This window comes from Lissotriton vulgaris, chromosome 1_2 (genome assembly GCF_964263255.1).
Source record: "Lissotriton vulgaris chromosome 1_2, aLisVul1.2, whole genome shotgun sequence".
Taxonomy (NCBI): Eukaryota; Metazoa; Chordata; class Amphibia; order Caudata; family Salamandridae; genus Lissotriton; species Lissotriton vulgaris.
Window position 1 is genome coordinate 86312385 of NC_141686.1, and position 24847 is coordinate 86337231.

Genomic DNA, 24847 nt, shown 5'->3' on the forward strand with positions numbered 1-24847 from the left:
AACAAGATAAAAAACACATACAATTCAAAAATATTATGGACGTTACCAGAAGGAAGATTTCTCACGCTCTGGATGTTGGCGACCATCTTCACAATTGTCAAATTATCTTAGTGAGGAGCATGTGGAACTGCCAGTGTCCAAGTGGAGAATCTGGAGGTGTTCTATAGTGCCAGGGTGGGAAAAAGAACAACACAGGAACCACATCACATATTTGCATCCGGTGTGCAATGCTGAGATTGGATCAGTCAAGCAGGACGCTTATATGGATGACTTGTACTATAGTTTGCATACATTCGCGGTTCAGAGGTGATGGGCATGTTTCTGTGCTTATGTTGGGTAATAATAGTAGGACACGTGTAATAGCCTTGTTACCCACCATTCCCTGCTTGTTCGTGCCCAGAACTCGAAGGAGGGTGCAGAGACTGTTAACCCCTGTTAATGCCCTAGGCAGAGAGCAATTTATCTCTAACCTAGACAGAGGGCAGTATATCTATGTAATCTTCTGCTGGAGCCAAAAATACAATATGTTGGAAAACATTACAGAATGGGGCGGAGTGATGGTGGGGAAGAGCAGACCTTAAAACTGGCAGATTTGCATTTTTTTTCCAGAATGTGAGTACTCTTGAACATGCGTTTTCTACAGGAGGGGAGTGGTCCACAAGGGAGTCCAAGTCCACATCAGTTTTCACCGAATTTTGGAAGTGATAACACACTCAAGAAAACTCTGGACCTATTGAGTTTTCCGGGCAATAAAATGTTTGAAAAGGATGATGAGTGTGTTAGGCATTACATCGTAGTGTCCTTAGGTTCAATCCTGTGTTGTTTGAATGCAATAAAAGGAGTCCTTGTTTTATAGAAACGTTGCTTTATTAGTGTGGATAAAAGCGTGAACAGCCGACACGTGTTTCGCCCCTGTGGCGAATTGCGCCAGGGCTTTTTCAAGGCTATTTACAAAAATATCTTTTCTGTCAAATTCTTCATTTTGTACATATTATGTTTCAACATTTTAGTCCGGTTGATAAGTTTTGAGGGGTTAAATCCCTGGTGTGTTCAGGCGGGTCTCCCGGTTCTCCTACCGCGTTCACGGTCGTGAACGCGGTAGGAGAACCGGGAGACCAGCCTGAACACACCAGGGATTTAACCCCTCAAAACTTATCAACCGGACTAAAATGTTGAAACATAATATGTACAAAATGAAGAATTTGACAGAAAAGATATTTTTGTAAATAGCCTTGAAAAAACCCTGGCGCAATTCGCCACAGGGGCGAAACACGTATCGGCTGTTCACGCTTTTATCCACACTAATAAAGCAACGTTTCTATAAAACAAGGACTCCTTTTATTGCATTCAAACAACACAGGATTGAACCTAAGGACACTACGATGTAATGCCTAACACACTCATCATCCTTTTCAAACACTCTTGAACATGCACCCGAATTGGGGTTGTGACAGGTCCTTGTCTAGAGTGCAGCGGAGTGGTAATTTTTATTTTCTCCCCACAGAATTTTACCTGGAACAATTTAAGTTACACCGGACCTGGTATTACCAGCCTTTGCCATGAGAGCCTGTGTCCTTATCCCAGGCAGCGCCTATACATCTCTCTACGCCCCAACATGACTGCATAAAAACATATTACGTCACGTGCATGGAGGAATCTAAAGGTAAATTCACACATCCCACTACAGCCAAGAGCAGACATATCTTCCCTGCCCAATGGAGACCAGTGCTGTTGCCACCCTCGTGCCTGCGTGCGCAGCATGTCTCCCTGAGTGTCTGCGCCGGGAGGCCACAGGAGCTTGTTTTCCAAGGCGTCGCCTGGACGTGTTACATTAGCACACCCTTTTATTCGCGGCATGGGAGGGGTGGGGTGGGGTGGGCGCCACTCAAACAAATCCCTAGTGACGGCCTACGCGTCCGAGGTGTGCTAGGACAACAGGCCTGCCTGCTGCAACGCTGCACTGCCCACGCACACCTGCGCCCAAACGCGCAGCAACAGCCGACACGCCTGGCTGCACCGAGCTGACGTAATGTGACGGGCGAGCGAGCGCAGGGGACAAACATTAAAAGTCACCGCTGTGCACGGAAAGCTTGCCTCATCTGACCCCCAAGGACTTTTTTCCCGCCACCTGTCTAGGATTCAAGGTGAAGGAAAAGTTATCATTAACGCGGTCCCGTGTTCGTACTTTGGTGAGTAACCTAAAACTTATAGGTTCGAATTGTTCAGGGGTCGAAGGGCATTAAAAAAGTATGGGAACTTTGATCCTGAGAGTATTGGGGGCGAAGTGAGTGAGCGTAGGTAGGGAGGTGTGAACGGCGTGCCTAAAAATAACAAAATATTCTGGAACCATGTTGTTGGTCTTTTACCCTCACATAACTGCATATAAAATAACACAAATCTTAAATAAAAAAAAATACAGGTTAAGTTAAACTAATCAGTGAGAAATGTACTATTTTATGTTATAAAACCTTGGGTGGGTAATGTGATCATGTATTTTTAGTGCTATTAGGTCTTAGCTTACGACAGAAAGCACTGTGAATATGCTATTCGTTTTGGTAAAATTACATTACACAAAGTAAAAGGCTGGCACAAAATGCGCCAAAAGATATAGGCAGCGCTTAATTTGTAAATGAATTAAGTGCCGGGGCCCTAGTCAGGAGGACTCTGCAAGTTGCAGCACTGCCCCTGGCAGTGACCATACCAGGACAACTAATAACTGTCACACTCCTACAAGTGTGACAATTCATATTATTTCAGACCCCCAAAGCTAACAGAAGGGCTTGTGTGGCAGGTATTTGTCATTGTTAATGCATATTGAGTTTACAAACAGTGGTTTTTGTGCTCATACCTAAATTACGCAAACAGCGGCACCACATGGCAGACTGTCATAAGCGCCGGTGCTGACAATGAAGTGCTGGTGCAGAGCATCAGAAACCACATGCTCAAATTAAGCCCTGGATATGGGGTTAAGACTAAAAAAATTGCTTCCAAAATACATATTTTACTTAAACTGTACCTAGTGCAAACATGTTTATAAGTGTTCATTAAAACCAGGCACTCCACACACAGCTCAGAAGGTAACACCCTTACATTACCTCTCAAAAGAATACATCTTTGCCATCATGAAGCTTCATGTAGCCTTTACATCTCCTGATTAATGAATTGCGCACATTTACATTTCTTTCAGACAGCAGGCCCTCGGCAAAGAAGGCTTGTTTTTCTTGTTTAGTGCTCTGCCCCGCCCTCGGCTTCCCAACACAGGAGACTACCTCCCTTCCTTTTCAGCTGAGGCATCTCAACTGTTGTAATTAATCATCCTGGGATAACTGTCTCTTAACAAAAAGTAAGGTAGCTCGTTTGGTAAAATTAAAAAAGTGTGGGCACTCCATGCCTACAGAACCTGCCTACATTAACCTTTGGAGTCGTTTCAAGAAGGAAGAACTGTCAGAAACAAGGAATTATACGGATAGCCATAAATTAGCCATGACACGATGGCACCAAAGATGCAATGCCACTGTTCCAAGTTTTCACTGAAAAACTTTGCATTCTGGGGGCTGTAGTCTCGGTTCCCATTGGTTGACCCAAGTGAAATAGCAAACCTGAAAATAATGATAAATACACACATTGATTTAATGGACTGGAAAAATGTGGGTTTGGTGACATGGAGTGATTCTGGGAATCCTAGGCAGGGAGCTCAGCAAGAATCTCCTAACGCAGGAGTCCTAAACATTTTTATTGATGTGACTCCCCTTTTCTTTTTGTACGTTTTAGTCAATAGTTTTGTTATACTGCTGCCCCCTTTTCAACATTATAGATTTGTCCATGTCCAGGGCAACTCGAGTATGTAATTTTGGGTCCATGCTGTTTTCACATAACTGCTTACCACATAATATACCACCTGCTGTACATTTTTCAGATTTCATCAAAAGTTATTACAAATATTGCCCATTTGATGGTCAACCCAGCTTAATATGCTATGCAAAGGTTAACTGTTCACATATGTTAAAAATAGTATCACTCATTAGTACTACAGAAAGTATCCTAATTTAACATATGAAGTAGGTTAGTATATATCTTGAAATTGAACAAACTTTTATGAAACACATTTCTGGATGATGTCATCGGTGATGACACTGACTATGTCATGAGTGATGTAAGATGTGAAGTAATAAGCAGTGCATTGTGGAGCATAAGTTATAGTTAGCTAAGCTAACTATAACTACTGAATTTCAATGGTTTTGTGTGTGTAAAATATGAGCTTAACTATAACGTCCCTTTAACCTTCGTTTTTTTTAGTTAATTTTAAAGTTTTTTTTATATTCTATTTACTAACTACAACGTCCCTGGAAACTTAGTTTTTCGCAGTGGATGTCTGTGTTTTTTTAACATTTTATTTCCTAACTATAATGTGCCTATAAACGTTGCTTTTTTGTGTGAATGTCTACAATTTTACCTACAAGTTTAATTTAGTAATAATGATTGTTTTATAACTATACTATTAATTTTATTCCTAAAATTATTGATATTATACATTTTAAACGTAAAACATCACAATTCATGGGGATGTAATTTATGGATCTGCGGACCTACCTCAATTCCGGAAAAATGGCTTCACTGCGGGTACTGTTTGGTTTCATATTCCTCCGACATTTTTGGAACTGGTCAGTGAATTCGAATTTGTGAATCCACTAAAAACAGTAGCTATACAAATAGATATATAGGTGCTTCAGACTGTAATAATGATATCACAGAAAACATATTTACATGTAGATATGTGGGAGCGTATTTGTGTTTTTAAACACAGTTATTAATTTCATGAGTTTGGTGGCTCTGCAAAGCTATCTAGTGCATCTGCAAATCCGCTCGATAACTTTGACTCATCCAAACCAGAACTTCTGATTGGCTACACGAGGACCCCCACCCATCTACATGGTAAACCACATCCTAAATCTCTAATTTGCATCTTACCTCTGCAGAGGTAGTATTGAGAGCAGTGCTGCTGTCTGTTTTCTTTATATCTCAGCACAATTATGTCAGTTTCTGCAGCTATGTGTGAAGAAGAGCCAGTGCAGGCTGAAGCTATTTCACCAAACACAACAAGATGATGGACGGAGTGCTGAAACTTTTCAACAACTCACCCCCAATCAAGAAATCTGGGTTTAATCCACCGTTTGTTTGCTCACTATGCCACCCCAGTTTGGACCCATCCATAGCTAATCAATCTTGACCCTGCTCCTCGTAGGAACAGTCCAGCCCAAACTGCCAGGCCAGGTCCTCCCTGGACCAGAAACAAGCCTCCTGAGATGGGTTTCGGGCTATCACGCTTCATCAGCCAGGCTAGCTTGAATCCAGCGAGACAGCGAGCAAGGGACCCGTGTCTGGGCATTTCAGACCTGGACATAAGAAGGAGAGTGCTGTATGGAAGTTTTCATCATTTCATTCAGTGTAAAGAATATGTTGGCAAAATTAGTGCAATGCAACATCTGCACAAAACCCTATCAAGAGGTACTGTGAAGAAGTATTCCCATAGGACAAGTTCAATGTGGAACCATTTGAAAAACATATACGAAAAATCATATAATCACTAGATGCGACAGAAGGCAGTGGAGGACAACAATCGCCATCTGCTGGAGCCTTGATGGAAAACCTTAAAGTTTTGAAGAAATAAGAGTACCAGCTCACTGCGAAAAGTCATCAAGCATGGTAACACACTGTGCAAATTGCCAGATGCACGTCGCTTTGAATATACCATCTGTGTCAATATACCTAGATGCAGTGAGAAATCATAATTCTTAGTAATTTTTTTGCTCCCTGTTTCACTGTTATGTTTTTGAGAGACTGAGGCCAGTTGCTTCTTCCCAGTTGCCTTCCTTAATTTCTTTTACAGCCCTGCTTTTTTACCCTAAAAACAAATACCCCCTCAAATATAAAATCAATAAAAAAACTGAAAAAACAGTTCTTTTCAGAACCACTCCATATGTTCAAAGAACTAACTATGTGTTTTATTTTTTAGTGCAATTGTGTGTTTGTTTGTTAGTTTTTCTATGTGTATATGTTACACGCCCCATATAAGTGAAATTTAAATTGTACATGTGACTAGTTTAACATCTAGGGGAATAATCCTATAAAATATTAAAGAAGACAGCACGTTTTGCCATGTCATCTAGAGTATTAAAATGGAATTGAGTGTACGGGTGTGTAAGTGAATATGTCAGTGGCTGTATCAATGTGTGAGTGGGTATGTCAGAAGTTGTATCAGCGTGTGAGTAGGGGTGTGAGTGCCTGCTCTGGTGTATGGCTAGGTATGTGAGTGGCTGTATCAGTATGTGAGTGGTTGTGCAACTGGCTGTATCAGTGTGCGACTAGCCCTATCAGTGTGCAGCTAGGTGTGGCAGTGGAAGTATGACTGACTGTATCAGTGTATGGCTCAGCGTGTGAGTGGCTTTATCAGTGTGTGTGTGGGGTTGTATGAGTATATTAGTCAATGTAAGTAGGTGTTTACAAGCGTAAATGGGTGCATGAGTAACTATATGGAATTTTAAGTGGGTGTATGAGTGGCTGTGTAGGTGTGTCAGTAGCTGTGTGAGTGTCTCTATGAGTATGTGAGTTCATGCCTGTAAGGGTGTGCTTGTAACCCATACGTTCAATTCAGAAAATAAACATTTTTATAACTTCACAAATACATTTTATTAACACATTTCAATACAATTTAAACCAATCAATTAACAAATAAACATAAATAACCTATTTCACTATTTACACCGATCAGAGGGTATACATGCCACCTGCCAAGAAGGAGTGTGACATATGGAAGTTTTTCACCATTCCATCAGGTGAAAAGAAAGTGTTGGTAAAATGTGTGCAATGTAACATCTGCACAAATACCTTTTCAAAAGGGTCTGGGACAAGTTCCATGTAGAAACATATACATACCATTCATGAAAGGACATGCAATTGCTTGATGCATACCATCATCTCATGCAGGAGAAGGAAAGTGTAGTAAGAGCCCACTCATCATCAGCAGAAGCCTTGGGAGAAGCATCAAAACTGCAACAAATTAGCGCACCAGCTTTCTGCAACAAATTAAACGACATGGTAATACACAGTGCAAAATGCCAGATGCCTGTGTTTATAACCCATGAGCTCAAATGAGAAATCTTTTTTTAACTTTGCAAATATATTTTATTAATGCATTACAATACAATGTAAACCAAACAATTAACAAATAAACATAACAAACTTATTTAGCTGTTTACAAATAGAATAAAACACCCAAATGTTAACTTCTCACTGGCTACACTTACACCCCAGTGATAGATGTTATTGCATGCCAATGTGGCATAAGTAAGTATTTATATCATTCTCATGGTGAGCTTAACTGTATCTTGAGAAATTTAGGAGCCCCAAATTGTTTTTATAGCTCAGTTCAGCAGAGTGTCCATGTGATGACTTACATGAGTTTGTAAGAAAAGCAAATTCTAACATTAGTATGATCAAATTGAAGAAATGGGGAGAAACAGACGCCACCCAGAAAAAAGTAAAGAAATGTTTGGAAATGTTTCTATGTTCTTTTGGGCGACAAAAAATTAGTGCCAAGTTTGTCTGGTACAATATCTGTGGCAAGCAATTATCAAGAGAGTGCTAAGAAGTATTTCCATGGGACGAATTTCATTTGGAAGCATCTTAAAACCATCCATAAAAACACATTCAACTGTTTGATGCAGGACAAGGCAATTTGAGTAGGGGCATAATCATCATATGCAGGAGCCTTGGGGAATCATTGGCATTAGCTGTTATAACTGTTCCAGCTGTCTGCAAGAAATTATCTAAGATTGTCACTCACTGTGGCAAATGCCAGATGCCTGCTGCTCTAAAGATGTTGTCTGAGACTGCATACCTAGATACAATGAAGAATGACAGTTGAATTTTTTTTCTTTTTACTCCCCATTCAACCTTCATGTTTTTGACAGACCGAAGCGAGTTCCATCTTCCCAGTTGCCTTGCATTCCCTCTTTTAATACCTTGTTTATTTTGTTCCTACAAAAAAATAGAAAAAAAAAATACAAATAAAACTGTTAGTGCTGCAGGCCCTTGGTCAGCGTTTGCCAGCATCACTTTCTCTTCTTGTGTTTCACCCTACTCTGGTACGTTGCCTGAGTATTCGTGTACTTCCACTGCTTTCACTTTTGGAGCTACTTTTTTAGGTCACGCCTAGACAGCGCAGGCACGGCCTCTTCGAGACACGTTATTTACACTCTGTGGGCTTACAGTACGCCCACATCTTTTTTCCTTAAGTGTCCCTCTTTTTGTGTGTTGTTCCCTGCTACAGAGCTAGGCCTAATTACTTGTAGCTTTGCACTTTTTTCTTGAAGGTTTGTTTTTGGGTACTATTTTTTTCCTTGCTTTCTCCAAATGTTTCTGGAAGCTAGCCTTTGTTAGTGTGTCATCGGTAAAGCTTTAAAAGTTCTTGTTTATTTGCTTTCGGTCTGCAACTGCAAGGCTTGTTTGTGTGTCACTGGCAAAGCTTTAAAACCTCTTGTTAATTTATTTGCTTTGAAAGTGTGCCATTGGTAACGTTTTAAACCCTCAGACATGTGTTGCCTTTTTTATTATTTATTTGCTTTTTTGTGTAAGGCTGCATGTGTCTCCTTTATCAAGCGATTTCTACTAGGCTACATGTGTCGTCTTTTAAAATCTTCATAACATCTCACATTATCATTGAGTTATTTATTGGATTTTCGTTTGTAGAGGCAGTGTGTGTCAGCTTTTTAAAGCGGTTTAAATGCTTTCTGTGTGGAATGCCGCATGTGTCACCATTTTATTTAATTTTTATAACATCTTGCATTTTAATTGCTTCATTGTATTTTGTTTATAGAGGTGGCGTGTGTAGCATTTTGTAATCTCTGAAACAACATACATTGTTGTTACTTTTAATTTCTTAGCTTTCTGACAGTAAGGCAGTGTGTGTTATTATAATGCAACCAACTTGCATTATAATAAAGTTATTTTAGTATTTTCGTTTATACTGCAGTGTGTATTGACTATTTAAGTTTGAAAAGTTCATAATTTATTTTCATATCTGTTTGCTTTATGTCTGCAGTGCAGCAGGGGCGGCTCTAGGCTCATGGCGGCCCTGGGCAGGGAGCGTAGGTAGGGGGCCCCGGAAGAGGGGTCCGGGCGGGGCGGATCGCGGAGGCCAGAGAAGAGGGGATGGTCAGGGTGTTTGGAAGTGGAACAGAGGCAGAGGCTGCAAAATCCCTGCCAGGGGCCGCCACGCAAATATGTATACATCCTCAGAGGATTATTATATTAAGGATATATATTGGCATGGTGGCCCCTGGGGTTTGGTGGCCCTGTGCTGGTGCACAGCTTGCACATGCCTAAGGCCGCCCCTGAGTGCAGCGCGTGTTTGCTTTTTGAAACATTAAAATATCTTGCTGACCCAACGTGAACTTTTTAGAACGGTTTCCTTTTACTGTGGTAGAGTCCCCTTTTACCCTCTCCCATTCACTCTCCACTTCTCCCTACTGTACCTTTCCACCCCCTTTGTGCCTTCATGCTGAAGCACCACAATCTAAAACATGGACAGTTTTAGCAAACAAGCCTTGCCTCTTGGCCTTAGAACAGGGCCTCACAGCAAGGCTCGGATTACTGAAAAAGAATGCACAGGTTTATTGTGCTTGTTATTTTTCTTCCATGTTGTTGTTGTTGCTGAAACTCATGCTATTTGTAGCTGTTTTACTGTTCCACACAATCTTCAAACGTGCCATTTTCTACTTTGAAATGGATGTGCATTATGACAACAGATGTTATCTGCTTTTATTGTGAAGATGTCTTCTGCTCTAAGTTTATTTTCTCTAAGACATGGCACAGTTGCTTGCTGTATGTGATAGGATTTTTAGCAAAATGTAATTTTTTTCCTTTTCATGCATAGGGACAGTAACCAGTTTCCCCAGAATCAGGGGTCTTGTTTTATGTTTAAATCTGTTTTATTGTTGTTGCAAAATGAAAGCAAAAGGTAAATATGCATTTTGAGAGAACATCTCTCTTGAATGGCACATAACAATGCAACTTTTGGTTTTAGAAAATGTTCCCCACCAAACACAAGCAATATGTGAACAAACTCCCTCCCACCCTCATTTAGATATATGGCGGCCAAGCTATGGAATTCCTTGCCGGCTCATATCCGGGGAATGTAGGATGTGTTAGTCTTTAGGAAAGCAATTAAAACCCACCTCTTCCCTTCAGCATAGCCTTGGATGTTGTGTGGTAAGTCCTCTGGGGATTTTTGTTCCAGTTAGATCTGTCAGCGCCGGGACGTCTCTTTGCTGGGGCAGCTGTGCGCTTAAAAAAAACATATAACATAACATAACATATAACACCCAAGTACCTTAGGCATATAGACCATCATGACTGGGAATTCAGTTGTGTTGTGTGTGATTAAGCAGTAGCCTGTGTACTGCCGGGTTAGACCAAGCGAAGGAGCCGGAGACAGCGGGGCATGTTAGTTCCCTGAATTCTTTAGTCAGCTGCTCAATGAGGGGCTGCCATATTGTTCTAAAGGTATCGTCCCTGGATGTTAGAGAAAGGTTTAGTTCTTCCATCCCAGAGACGTTTGAGCCACATGTCATGAGTTGGGATAACAGCAGAACCCCATAGTGCCAAGATAGTCTGGTGAGCTGCCCCCACTGCAATGCTGATCTGACGACCACTGAGGGAGGCCAGCGGAAATGTCAGAGGATTTGGTAGCCCTAATAGAATGTATAAAGGGAATCTAGGCAATTGCGTGGAGAAGTGGGCAACAATGTCATCCACAACTGAGGCCCAGAATGTAGTAAGTTTTGGACAGTCCCAAAGGATATGACACAGTGTACTCCTGGCCCCACACCGCCCCCAGCATTCATCGCTATGGGACTGTTTCCCTATATGTAGGCGCACGGGAGTTAGGTACCTGTAGGAAATTATTTTGACTGCGGTTTCGGTGTTCGCCATATTGTATGTGGTGTGCCTAGCTCAGCCAAAAATATCGAGCCATTCCTTCTCTGTAAGCGAGAGGCTTATCTCAGACTCCCTTTTGTGAGGGCGATTTTTCTTTCGCTGAGGAGGTTGGAGGAGAATGTAGAGCTCTGAAATGAGGCGTCTATCCATCTCTTTACCTAACAACCACCTCTCGTAGGAGGTCAGTGGTCTCTCTACCCATGGTCTAACCACCTGTCAGCCTCAGGGATGGATTAATCCCTCTTAAGGTCTTCAAAGGGAACAAGTCCCTCCACATCGACGAGATGGCCAATTGCCTTGCAGGGTGATTCCTGCCAAATCTAGAAGGGTGTCCCCAACCCCAGAGTAAAATCTGGTTTAGGGGCGAAGGTAGGGGAGTGAGTCTGCCTTTACGGAGATTTTCATCCTAGACTTTTAAGAGTGAGCTAGTAACGGTGGAGATGGAAAGGCTAGGAGCCCTGTACGTTCGGGCAGAAATGGAAACTTCGCCAATGAAGTGCCTGCCAGTGCTCTATCCATGAATAACCACCTCTTTTCGGATTGGGGTCTGGACCACTCCACAAAATACCTAAGCTAGGCGGCCTGATAATACCTAAGAAGACAGGGGATCCCTAATCCCCCCTCCGCCTGTGGTAGCCAACTCCATTCCCTACTTATTCTGGGCCGTTTACCAGCCCATACAAAGTGACTCAGCGCTGCCCGGAGTGCTGTGATTGTGCTTGCTGGGGATGAAAGCAGTAGTGTTTGAAACAAAAAGAGTATTCTGGGCAAAGTAGTCATTTTTATGGCTGTGAAACGGCCCAGGAAAGAAAGCGGATAATGTCGCCAGTTGTCTAGTTCAGTTCGTATTCAGGACACTAGGGACCCGTAGTTTAGGGTGTTCGTTTTGTCTACTGTGCTGCACAGCTGTACGCCCAGATATGAAATGGAGCTGGTAGCCCAGCTGAAGGGATGCACTATCTTCAAGGTTTCTATTTTTTCGGGGAGGGATAGTGAGTTTGAGCGCCTGAGACTTGTGGAGGTTCATGCGAAACCCAGACACCCACCCAAACTTCTTTATCTCAGCCAGGAATGGAGGGAGGCTCACCGCGGGGTTGTCTAGCATAAATATAACATCATCCGCATACAAACTAATGCGATGCTCCTCCCCCCAAGGGGATCCGCCTAATGTGTCAGTGATCTCGGAAAACGTTCCCCAAAACCAAAATGTTGCATTGTGGCGCTGAGAAAGGGCCTTCTTGGCGTCCACCGAAAGCAACATGCTGGGTCTTTTGGTGTTGTCCGCGCAGTCTTTGTGGCACAACCCCTGCCAGGTCGGGTGCATGAGGCTCTGCATAAGAGGATTAAGGCGAGTTGCTTATATCCCCGTGAAGAGTTTAGAATGTGTATTGAGAGGTGATATTGGGCGATGACTTGTGCATAGTTTGGGGTCTTTTCCAGCTTTCCGGAGGACAGTTATGGTAGCATCCAGCCTGGATGCTGGAAGGGAGCCTGAATTGGCTATGGAGTTAAAAAGTCTGGTCAAGATTGGGGCGAGCTCAGGACCAAAGGTCTTGTAGATCCCGCCGGGAAACCCATCTGGGCGAGGGGATTTTAAGAGTTTCTGCCTTGAGATGACTGAAATGAATTACTCCACTCGAATAGGAGAGTCGAGAGAGGACTCCAGGTCAACAGTTAGCTTGGTAACAGGAGAACTAAGCAAGTAATCTTTAATGTCTTCAGGAGAGGTGGATTGTGCTGTGTATAAGGATGAATAGAAATGTCTAAATTGTTCACCGATGGAAGTGTCTTCTGTAAGGTCTATGCCATTCTCTGCCCGAAGTGTTCGTGCAATATTGGCTAATTGTTGGGGATTCAGTTTAGTGGCCAAAAGCCTACCACTTTTGTTACCATTAAGGTAGTACAAATGCTTAAGATGAAGCAGACTGAATTCTGCCCTGTCTATATCTAGCCCAGCTAATTGTTTTCTGGTTGATTCCAACTGGCACCATAACCTAGGGCCCCTGTACGGTGATGAATTCCCTCTAACTCTTTAACTTTAGCCTGAAGTTTAGCCCTTTTGAGATTTCTTTCTTTGTTTTCGGCAGCTGATAAGGAGATGAGTTCTCCCTTGACCACTTCTTTTTTTTAGAGCATTCCAGACAGCGGCCAGAGGAACTTCCGAGTTGTTGTTGATCTCTAGATATTCAGTAATAACTTTCTTAATTTTCCCCTGCGTCTCTGATTTAGGTAGGAAAGTCTCCTTTAATCGCCACTGTCTCTGGGTCTGTTGTTGTAGGGGGACCTACTTTCTAAAACAACCGCAGAATGGTCGGAGAGGGAGCGTGGCCCAATCTCTACGGAATTGGATTACTAAGATAAGTCCTGGGAGCCCATGAAGTAATCTATTCTTGCATAGGTCTTGTGTGCATGAGAAAAGAATGTAAAATCCCTAGTGTTTGGGTGATGGGCCTTCCCTAAATCTAAAAGACCTGCTGTTTTTAACCAAGAAATGTCCTCGCTCGAAAAGGACCCTGACACTCCTTCCCTGTGAGCTGAACGGTCCATGAGTTTGTCCTTGACTAAATTGAAATTGCCCCCTATTAGTATTATGAGGTCATACGAGATAAGTGAATCTGCCAGGGCCTCCCGAATGAAACATTCCTGCACCCGTTTGGTGCGTATATGGTGCTAGTCAAATTTTGCGAGCCTAGCTGAATCTGATAAATCAAAAGGCGGCCCCTCAGCTCCGCCAATTTGGGCCCAATGGAACCCCTGAATGTGTGTGAGAATAGGATAGCCACTCCTCCCGTCTTGCAATCCGATGAGGAGAATAGTTGTTGCGGATTTTTTTTAGATTGAAGTAGTTGGGTGTCCCTGACAGGAGATGAGTCTCCTCCAGAAGACAAATGTCCGCCCCTGAATTTTCCAAATAGCAGAGGATAGCTTTTCGCTTGACCGGGTTGTTTAGACTCTTTACGTTAAGAGATAGAACCTTCAGTGAGCCATTTTACGTCATATGAAATAAATAAGAATTGGCTGTGCTGAGGGGCTTGACCATCAAACCACCCTCCCAGTAGAGTTTCCATATAGGTGTCAGGAGACATGGAAAGCGTGATCTGATACTCCTGTAAGTATGTCAAGCATAGACACTTTGTGTGTAGGTACTTAGGGTGTGAAAAAACAAAGTAAAGAAAACACCCACAAACATAAGTAAACAGTGTGAAGAATAAAGTCGCTGGGGGAGCTTATGAAGGGATCCCCCGACCACCAGGAAAGGTCATGATGGGGTTTATTGTGGCCAAAGTCTGTCTAAGGGCCGCTCCGCCCACAGACTGCGACAGGAAATCATAGGTCCTCCAAGGCCAGGAGATGCGCCATGTGAAATCATTCAGTCTCTCCCGCCGAAGCTGCCCCGGTAATGCCCTCCTGTACTGCCTTTCTTTCTTGTACCATGTTCTCTGGGCTCAGCTTTGATAGTTTCTTGCCCCTCTGTCTAATCCACTATTTCTCCCATTGACTCCCTCCTGCCCCAGCCTCATCCGTGCTCCCGGCTTGGGACTCCAGCTGTTCAATCTTGAGTATATCACATGCTGCACTGAGAGATCAGATCTGATGAGTCTTCCCCTCCCATTCGAAGATTAAGCGAAATTGGTGACCCCACACATAGGAAATGTCATGGTTCCGGAGATATGATGTCACAGGGCGGAACTCTTGCTGCTTCTGCAGGGTGATAGCAGAGATTTCGTGGAACAGTTGTATTGAATGGCCTCTAAAGATGGTAGAATCTGACCCCGCACAGTTCTTAGGATCTTAGGTTGGGAAAGCTGTGGACACAGGCTAATATGTCTGGTGATGGCCTGTTGAAGGTTCAAGGGGGACCAACTTGGTGCCCTTGGTTGATGCGGATCTCTGACATTAGTACGCCCCCCAAGATTTGAGCAAAGAGAGCCTGGATAAACTCCTCCATATATCCTGTCTCTGCCGTTGTTGGCACACTCCGTATTCTGATATTATTACGTCTGGACTTATTCTCTAGATCTTCCGCATGAGCTTGGAGGTCAATTTGCTTTTCAGAGAGACAGATTATTTCTTGACGTAGTAGCTCTATCTCCTCACCTTGCGCCGTTTCATTTGACTCCAGTGAATCCACGCTGTCCCTGATTTCTGATACTTCTCGTCTGACTCCCTGCAAGTCCTCAGCCAGGCCACCTCTGATCTGGAGGTCCTCCTTTAACGCCCAGAATAACGACTCCATGTGGGAGCGTATGATAGGGCGTCACCATCTAATCCTTCCTCAGGGGGTGATGAGTCTGCTAAAGTGTTGGAGAGATCCTGGGGTGGAAGTTTAACAAGCATGTCTTTCGATGCTCGATATTTTTTAGACCTGGCTGTTGCCATCTTGTGAAAGTCTGAGGCGAGCCTCAAGGAGTGCAAGCACACCGAGGAGGCAGCCAATTCAGGGGAGAGAGCCGCGTCCTGTTCAGTGAGGTGCTGTGCGGTTTCCTCGGTGCGTGTCCCTCAAGTTGCCTACTAGTAGCGGCCGTCAAGTGTGTTAGCCCCCGGGGAGGAGTCACAGATGGAGTATCTCCTGTAGTACTGCGAGTGAGGGATAAGCGTTATGGCATGGGCCTCTTAGGAAGAGCTGCCTACCTGTGGGTGATTGCAAGTATTTGCGGTGCTAGCTAGGTGGAGATAAGAACCCCCGGTCCAAGCAATGCACAAAACCTCCAGCCGTGCTGAGCCCCGAGGTGCGTTGAGAGATAAGGGCTCTGCCTTCTATGTATGCTCCCCCCAATCAGGAGCCAGTCTTGGCGATTATATTCATGCTGCATCCGTAGGTGAATAAGGCCCCATGTGCTCCATTTCCTTACAGTTACCTGGTTAACCCACTGCTACCAACCTTCCTTACTGAGTGGCCGGTGCAGTGTCACTTTAGTGCGCTAGCTCCCTCCAATAGCCAGTCTCTCCACTGGAACCCGTGTGATGTTGCACATGTGATAAAGGCCCTGTGTCCAGCTGCCGCTTGTTGCTGCTGAATGCTTTCTGGTCAACATTCTCCCCCGGCCCTCTCTAAAGTAAAGCAGCCTGCTCTTTTCTGCGTCATGGGCCTGGGTGAGGGGAAGAGTGATATGGTCGCGATCTTGCTGCTGCCCCCGGGCCCCCCAGGAGCAGCTGGTGCGTCAATGCGAGTTTATACCTCCCCGAAGGTGGGGGCCAGTCCCGGGGCTGAGTTCTGCCTTTCTGCAGTTGAGTGTGAATAGTGTCTTCGGAGGGGTGGGCCAAGGGAGAGGTATAACACTGGCTCCCACTGGAGCCAAAGAATCACACTGTAGGTCTGTGCAGTGGTAGAGGGGGGTCAGAGGAGCTCTTGCAGCTGTATCTGCGATGTCCGGCGATGTCGGGCCAGGCGCCGTAGGCCTCTCTTCTTTATCTAGGCCCCTGAGGGAGAAGGCCAGATCTGACTCTGCGACAGTCCTCCGCTCCACAGAGGATGCCGCTCCAACAGGCAGGCTTGGATTACTCTACACGGGCCTGCAGGCAGTTTCCGTTCATACAGGAGCCACACTCACTGCAGACCGGGCCTCTCCTTTTCTCATGCCCCGCCAGTCGCGGCCCACCGGGCCTCAATTTAGGGCATGCCCAGCCCTGCGCTTGCAGGCCCAGGCTTGCCTACCCTCCAATGCCAGCACTTTGCTTGAGCCCTCACAACAGGCTTAAGGAGCATCCGTCGCGCCTTTCGGCTCGGGGGAGGTGTCTAGTGCCTCAATTGCAGCCTGAGGCCCCTCCAGGACTCCGGGGCGCTGCAAAAGAGATGCAAATATTCAAGCCCGGAGCGGACCGGCTGTGAGACACGTCCGCTCACTCCGCCATCTTGGCCACTCCCCCAGGAGTCTTGTTTTAGTAAATTTTCATTTGCAGTAGTTTATGTGTTTCACGAATGACTGCGAGGGGACCTTATCCGTGAGTGTTTCTTTATTGAGCACACATTATCACATTCATCGGTCTTAATCCATTTCCTTTGAGATAAGAAAATGTGCTTCCAATACTCTCTTCACTTGCAATGTTATGGGGGAAATTTCATTCATCTTCTTTACCGACTTTTATGGGTTCTCCAGCTCAAAGGCCACTGATCTGCTAATAAGGAGACCCATGTGGCTATGTGTTTTGTTATGTGCAGCGCTGTGGCCATTTAAGCTGGAGATCCCCATTCAAGTCCCAGCAGCGCCACAACAGCTTGTGATTGTGGTGCAAATTAGTGAGGACATGTAAACAAACAGAATAATCCACCCCTCCCTTTGATGTAAGTTACTTAGAGGTACCCTCACTCTGGAAACTACTGGTTCCAGGGATACCATATTCCAGGCACAAAGGTTAATACGCTATTGGGATCAGGAAGGTCCTGAGGAATGCCTGTGTGACCCTACACTGTGGGCACTTGCAATACAGCAGAAACATGTTGACGCTTTGGCAGTAAGGAGGGGTGAAATAACTCATAATCCTTTCCTATCACCACCATCATTCACGTTTTTAGATCTAGCCGGTGGGTCCTGGAATAAATTGTTGAGCAGAGACACCACCGAACTAGTTTTAACCTTCACTTCACTTTTCTTTTGGTGATCCCAAATATATCTGTACATTATTTGTGTTTTTTTATTGTCTCTCCCTCCCTTTTGCACCACCCCAGGTGATGGTCTATTAAAGCAAGCACGGGTGTATTAAAGCAAGCCAAATGATGAAGCATGCCACAATTTTGTGAGTGAGGGCAGTATTTTCATACTGAGCACGTGCCACCCTAATAATACCACTCACTACTCCTCCGCTTCTGTTATAAAAGATGCCTCAAAGTGGCTGCCCAAGGTTTCAAGTCACCATGTCTTGCAGCATTATGCTGAAACTGTTTAAATCTGCACACCGCAGGAGCAAGCTTGATCTAGGCGAAGCAGCATTTTGACAGCCTCTTCCTTGGCAAGTTGGAAACATTTGCTCTTTGTCAGGCCATGAGTGGAGCGATTGAGCTGGGAGGGCAAAGGCCCTCGCACAGTTTGTCACATATATGACACGCTGACATGCTGAAGTTTTTTCTGCAGGCCCCCCTCTGTTATGATGTTTGTGTCCAGGCAGGGAATCATAAATAACCTATTAAGAAACTGACCTGTCAACATCAAGCAGTGAAAAGAGGTCTACGGAAGGACAGTGAGAACTCTGACACCTTGCGAGACTGAGAGATAACAGAAAGAACAAGTAGAAAAAGAAGGATATGAATTGCAAGCCTTGGCAAAGCCAATAGGCCTCGCTTATGCAAGAGCTATTGGCTTAAACTAAGTATTTTAGCCATGTTGTACAATAGCGTGGCTGCTGTTCAGCATTGCTAAAAATGTGTGACATAGAGGAGAGTGGCGTGGAGTAGCATAGAGTCACATAAGATGGTATAGAGTGTCGTAGAGTAGAATGTCGTAAAGTGAAGGGATGCAGTGTCATAGGATGCAGTGGTGTAGATTAGAGTGGCGCAGAATAGACTAGAGTGGCTTAGAGTGCAGTAGCATAGAGTGCAATGGCGAGGAATATTTTTTGTACATTAAATGGTTACTAAGATTGTGTGCCGCATATGTATTTTATTCAATAAATGTTGCAAGGCCCGCACGAGTAAATCCCAAAACATTAGGTAGGAATTATTTGCAAAGAAGTATTAACTGACATGGGATCTATCCAACCCCCCTTTTTTTGCGTATTTTGCATTTTCAATTGCGTGTTTTGCACTTGCAGCGGCGTTATTTGCACATTGAAAATTGTATTTAAACGGTCAGTTGAATGACGCATGTTTGCACATAAAAAGGATTTTTTCTTTTTTTTTTTAAATCGCAATTGTATTGAAACAGATAGTAATATAATGGCACTTATGCTGTTAAAATATCATGTACGAAATTGTATGCGCATGGTTAACAACATGGGAAAGTAATAGTTGAAACGTAGAGAAAAAAAGTTCAACAATGCTGTGAGGAAAACAGACGGATAGTCTGTTTTCAGTTATGTTTGCACTTGTCACTTTAAATTGTTGGGGAAACACCAGTACGTCATGTGATCAAGGCCTCTAGGGGCTGAAACGCGTAATGGCGGAATAGCATGAATAAAAATCACCAGCACGAAGAAAATTGGTGTCCGTTCCTTTTCTAATTCCGGGAGCGTGAGTGCAAGCTGGTTCGCTGCTGCCGGAGGTTGTGTGTAGTAACCTCTCCTCGTGTGACCTTTCCTTTGGGCAACCTTTGTTTTTCAATAGTTAGCGGCTAGTCCGGCCGCGGAAAAGTCCCGCCGCTGGACAGGCGGATCCCGGGTGCTTGCTACAACCTGCACCATTTGGAGTGGAGGGGGCCGGACCTCCGGGGAATATTGGCGAGTGGAGCATTTTTGCCTCGACACTTCCACCCACAAGGGTTTACATTTTGTTGGCATATTTCCACTGTGGAGTAATTGAACTGAGAAAGCGGGACCCACTGGGGTTTTTTAATGGAACTACAAGTCTGGGCATAATATTTGGACTATGGAGACCATAATGCTTTGAGTGACACGCCCACTGGGGCGGAACTTGTCAATTTCAAATAAAATGGAGTTTCAAATGCAACACCGCTGCTTCTTCGTTCTGTGAGTAGCCAGTGATCAAGAGCGTGATACGCTCGAAACGCGTTTGGCAGTTGGATAATGGGAGCGTGAGTGCAAGCTGGTTCGCTGCTGCCGGAGGTTGTGTGCAGTAACCTCTCCTCGTGTGACCTTTCCTTTGGGCAACCTTTGTTTATATATTGCAGCTCCTCCAAACACTGAGGGTCTCGGCTGTCTTCAGACTTTCTCAAAGGGTACAAGCCTCATCACCTTGCGAAACACAAGCATTCTTCATAAATGTAGAAGACATACTTCAATCCATCCTCATTTCTAGACAAATTTTAAAAAACAGATCCTTTCCGACCACCTTATGTGTTAACAACTTCTAATACAACATCCAAATATTTCTCTTTGTTTCTTTTATTCTATTTTTCACTATTTATTATGTTAAAACTGAATATTCATTTAAGTTTTGCGCGAATGGAGTGTTGTCAACTTATACAGGGCCAGTGCCCTCTTCACAAACTCATCTTTTCTCCTCTTAAATCCATTTACATTCCTGGTTTCCTATAGGGTTCTTCTCATGAAAGATCTTATATTTCTGTTAAGTTTCCTTCGTTTCCTCTTAGACCATACTCTCAATCTCAATTTCACTCTCTCCACCCCACCCTCCAGTCTTTTGAATCACAACTTGTTCATCAACATTATGTGGATAATTATAGCAGGCATAAATCGGCAACAAATATCCAAATATTTAAACTAATTTAGCAGCATACCTCCATAAAGTGCCTTGATCACAATTTCCAATACAATACAACCAGTATTCCAATTCATGTAAAAATGTCACTCGAGAATGTGCAAAATAGCAAAAAATATAAACAGTTACCTATTAATTACATGATATTACTCCATAAAAGTTTAAATAACTTCACAGTATAGCACTATAACAAAAGTTAACTCCAAAATTTCCATAGTAGCATGACCATTGTGAAAATTCTGCTGAAAAAGATCTGGTGGGAGGTGGTGTGTGCTATAAGACTGAAAATATCATGACCCATAAAAAACCTCATTCTCACAGTAAGAAAATCTAAGAGCCAGACAGTGTAAGGTTTTTTTAAATTTAATTTTCCCCTGTCATCATCTATCGACTCCCTCCCCCCCACCCCACAGCTCTTTTTAACTGCACAGGCCGCTCCTGCATTTAACTTGAGTCTAAGGACGCGTTTATTCCATGTAGTTTACTTGATTTTCTTTTGGGGTTTGCCTCTTTTCAGACTAAATAATATTAACCTTTAACTATATATCGAATACAGTGTAAGATTGATTTAACCTGGAATGGTATATTTTGCAAAAACATCTTGATTTGGCTTCTGAAATAAAAATAAACACAAAGCGTTGTTCTTTGGTGTTAAAATGGAGGGAAAAGGAGATATTATTCAGAGGCTAAATTGAAAACTGTTAGGCTTTGAAAACCTGAGATAAGATCCTGGTTTCACCACTTTACCAAGCTGTGTGCGCCTAGGAAAATCACTTTACATTATACCCTCATCATTAGTCCTTTCCCTCCTTCCTTACTTCTGAGGTGTAGCCCCACCTCCTGACGCAGGACAAGAACAGGAACGCTGTGTAATTTGCCCTGCCATCTTTGCTGGGCACCTTATAGACTGTCTTACCCATCATTGCTCCTGCTTACTTCCTGTCTTTTGTGGTAAATAAATATTTACCGTCGGAATTTCTATGCAGTAAAGTTCAATAAAATAACTCAATCGGAAATAAGAGGCAGAATCCGTGATATCTGAGTTTATAAGGGTTTTATTCCATAAAATGGAATGGTTCGAACCAGGGTATCATGTTCCTTTCACCATTAAGGATCAGGAAGGGATAGACAATACTTTATTAACAGAATACAATATATATAGTAAATGCATATAATGGTGATGGATACAGAAGGCGTAACAGCTGAGAGAAACGAGATAAGAACACATGTGCGTAACAGAAAGGCGTGCACGAGGGCGTACACAGAGGTGTGTGCTAGAAACGTCACATGAAAGTGTCATGAAAGTGTCACAAGTGGGTGGATACATAGTGGAATCCTGCAGTGTCAGCAGAAATCTGTAGCAGGGATGCGCGCGCAGCAGCATGACGTGTGACTGACGTGAGGCTGGAGGGTGCAGGGGATTTGACATTTAGCACTAGAAGAAAGAGACAGAAGTCTGGCATGTCAGATCAACTCGTTCCTAAATCATATCTGATATCTTGTGTTTGGGGAACTATATTATCTAGAAGGAAAGGTGTCTTGGGCAGAGGCTACTCTATACCGACTATTAATGCGTGGATATGTGACTACGTGTCTGCATGTAATGCGAGGGGCCATGGGCCTACCATGGTAACGGGAGCAATGAATTACTTGCATGGAGACAAAGAGGCCGGGCCCTTTGCTCTGCAGCCGGGGAAATGTTTATCTATTCTGCTAGACTGGAATGTGTTTTCGAGGAGCTGAACTCGGCTATACTGATAACTTGAAGGCAAAATACTGTCTTTGGCAGGCAAGCAGGCCGAGCCGGGCACCGCTCGCCATGCAGGGAGTAGGACAGAGGTCAGGGATGTATCCCACGTTGCAGCTTTCAGGAGGCAGAGAGCAGAAAAGGCTCGATGGCAGAAATCAGGGCCTAGCTCTGCAGGGCTAGGAAAACGTGGAAGTACACCATGAAAAGACGTTGGCAAGGCATACTTAGGAACTGAATTATCGATCCATTCATGGTGGATCTGAAAGAGGACATGTTAAAGTTGGACGCAAATGTATTTGCGTCTTCATAGCAGGTCGAGGAGGGAAGTTACATGCACTTTAAGCTCGTACATGGAGACGGTGGGGTTCACGTTAAGGGACACAATTGACCATAAAAATTCATATTACCTCATTCCCTCCTTGTCCCCTACGGACCCTTCATGATATATCAATCTTCATTAGTCCATCTATTTGTTCATATAACATCATTTGCTCTTCCTTTTTCAGGCGGGATTTAGAACGTGGACTTGGATGAGGAAAACATGATGTGGCGCACAAGCCGCAAATCGCTGGCCCACACTGTATACATAAGCAACAACTGAATACTATGAGAAGGGCTATTCCGAGGAAGGATAGGACTTTCCAACCCCAGGCTGATAACACGCTCCAGAACCAACCGGACCAAGTCCAGGTGCCTGGATTCTGGTGTATCTGACTTGCAATCTTATGGAGACGCGTTATGGCTTTATATACTGACGGTGCGTTTTCTGGAATGAAAATACAGCAACTCGATCCGATGACTCTACAGGCTCCGCCCCTATCGGCCAGGATGACGTCAAGAACAAGACGATTTTGAAGGACAACAAGTTTCATAGCAGACTGTTCCTCTGTTAAGTTGCCTAGGGCGGAAGTAGTTTCATTTACCACTGCTTCAAGGGTTCTGGTCAAGTGACGTATTGATTTGCTATTGAAGATAGCTCCCAAATAGGGAAAGAAACCTTTATTGAAATCTGTATATTGTTCCCATGCCGTTTCAGTATAGTCGACAATCGGGAGTTCTCTTTTGGGTCTATTAGGTATTAGACGGGAGTTCTTATGATAATCAGGTGGAGCTAGAAAAACAGGTGGCAGAAGGAATGCAATGTAACATGTCCCATCCCAATCAAGTGGCAAACGTATATAGGCTGTATGACCACAAATGAAATAGGAATGGCGGGTAGCTTTGAATGTAGACTTGCCTTTATCACTGAATTCGATCACAGTAGTACATTTACTATGACTTAGGGGTACCGAACCATTCTTTTTGACACATAATTCGCCTTTGACTGGTAACACTGACATAGAGGGTAAGTCTGGTCCTGTATCAGACTGGACATTCAGAATCATGAGGTTAAGTGTATAATTACCTAATCCATACACTTCATTTTCTAGATCAGTCCCTGTCCTTTGTGGAAGACCCTCCTTGTTAGGATAACATGCTTTATGCAGAACTGTGTTCAGATTTCCCCATACCCAACTGCCTTGGTAGACTATGGAATCAGAGTCTAAAGAATTTATTAAACTAAACCAGGCACCACAGGAACCATTATGTGTGAACGGATACGGGAAGAGGGGCAGGACTCCCTTGTATTTCTGATAGGGAGGAAGTCGGCCACATATCCAACAATTGGTAGCATTGCTGGACTGATGGGAATGATGTAACATACTGATAAAAGTAGTGTTGCGCAGCGCAAGTCGGTAAGATAACTCATGCGGGGGCAATTCGCTGAAAGTATGCTCGACAGTGCTATTTGGAAAGAAATGTGCATGTATGGAAATAGGAAAATATATGTGTAACAATAAACTTGCAGCAATAATCGTAAGACTCAGAAAAAACATAATCAATAATGTCACGATGCAGTGACTACGAAGAGATTTACAATATTCTCGTTTCTTGAGCTGTTTCTGTCTATCTCTCTCTCTATTAGGGTCTAACTTGTACATGTCAGGAACCTGTCTAACCGCTTCACCTAGGGGAGGACTTAAACAATTAAACTGTCTGACTTGCTAGACCTCAACTTCATGCGATACTCCTGCTGAGGAGTTTTCTCTACCAGTGGGAGTTTAGTATCAGTCTCTGGAATGGGGCCGGGCTGGGAGTCTGACTCTGGCGGCAGTCCATGATATTTTTTTATATGACTTGAGTGGAGCCAGCCCTTGCGGCCCTCCACCTTCACTGCTGTCCTTGTAGTTAATAAAACAAGCTTCGGCTCCTGCCAGCGGGGCTCCAGCGGACTCCTCCTGTCGAAATTCCGAACAAAGACATGGTCCCCCGGAACAATCTCGTGTGGCTTCACCTCGGTGTGGTCGGGAAAAGCTGCAGCCACCTGTGAACGACAAGATTGTAGTGCAGACATCAAGGAGGCAAGGTAATCTGTCAGCATATTACAGTCAACATCTGTGATCTTACGAGGCAGAGGCGTCCCCCACATATTCGGTGGCCTACCAAAGACCACCTCGTACGAGGATAGCCCTGTTCTAGAGTGTGCAACCATTCTCATGTAAAACAATGCAACTGGCAAGGCCACTATCCAGTCTACCCCTTTCTCGGCACAAATCTTAGCAAGACGTGTTTTCAGTGTCTGATTGTGGCGTTCCACGAGGCCTGCTGCCTCGGGATGTCGGACGCAGTGGAATTTCCACTGATATCCTAGCAGGAGTGATACCTGCTTCATTAGCTCGGACGAGAATGGCTGGCCATTATCTGAATACACGACACGAGGCAAACCG

The 24847-nt window shown here is 44.0% G+C and overlaps 1 protein-coding gene across 1 annotated transcript in view; it reads left to right on the forward strand.

The window, feature by feature from the left end:
* Positions 1-2056: 2056 nt before the first annotated feature.
* The window catches only part of LOC147733966 (adiponectin receptor protein 2-like), a 489190-nt gene continuing 466399 nt past the window's right edge, over positions 2057-24847 (forward strand). Inside the window, exon 1 of the mRNA XM_086952872.1 lies at positions 2057-2189. The gene's annotated coding sequence lies outside the window, so the exon portion shown is untranslated. The remainder of the gene's footprint in view (positions 2190-24847) is intronic.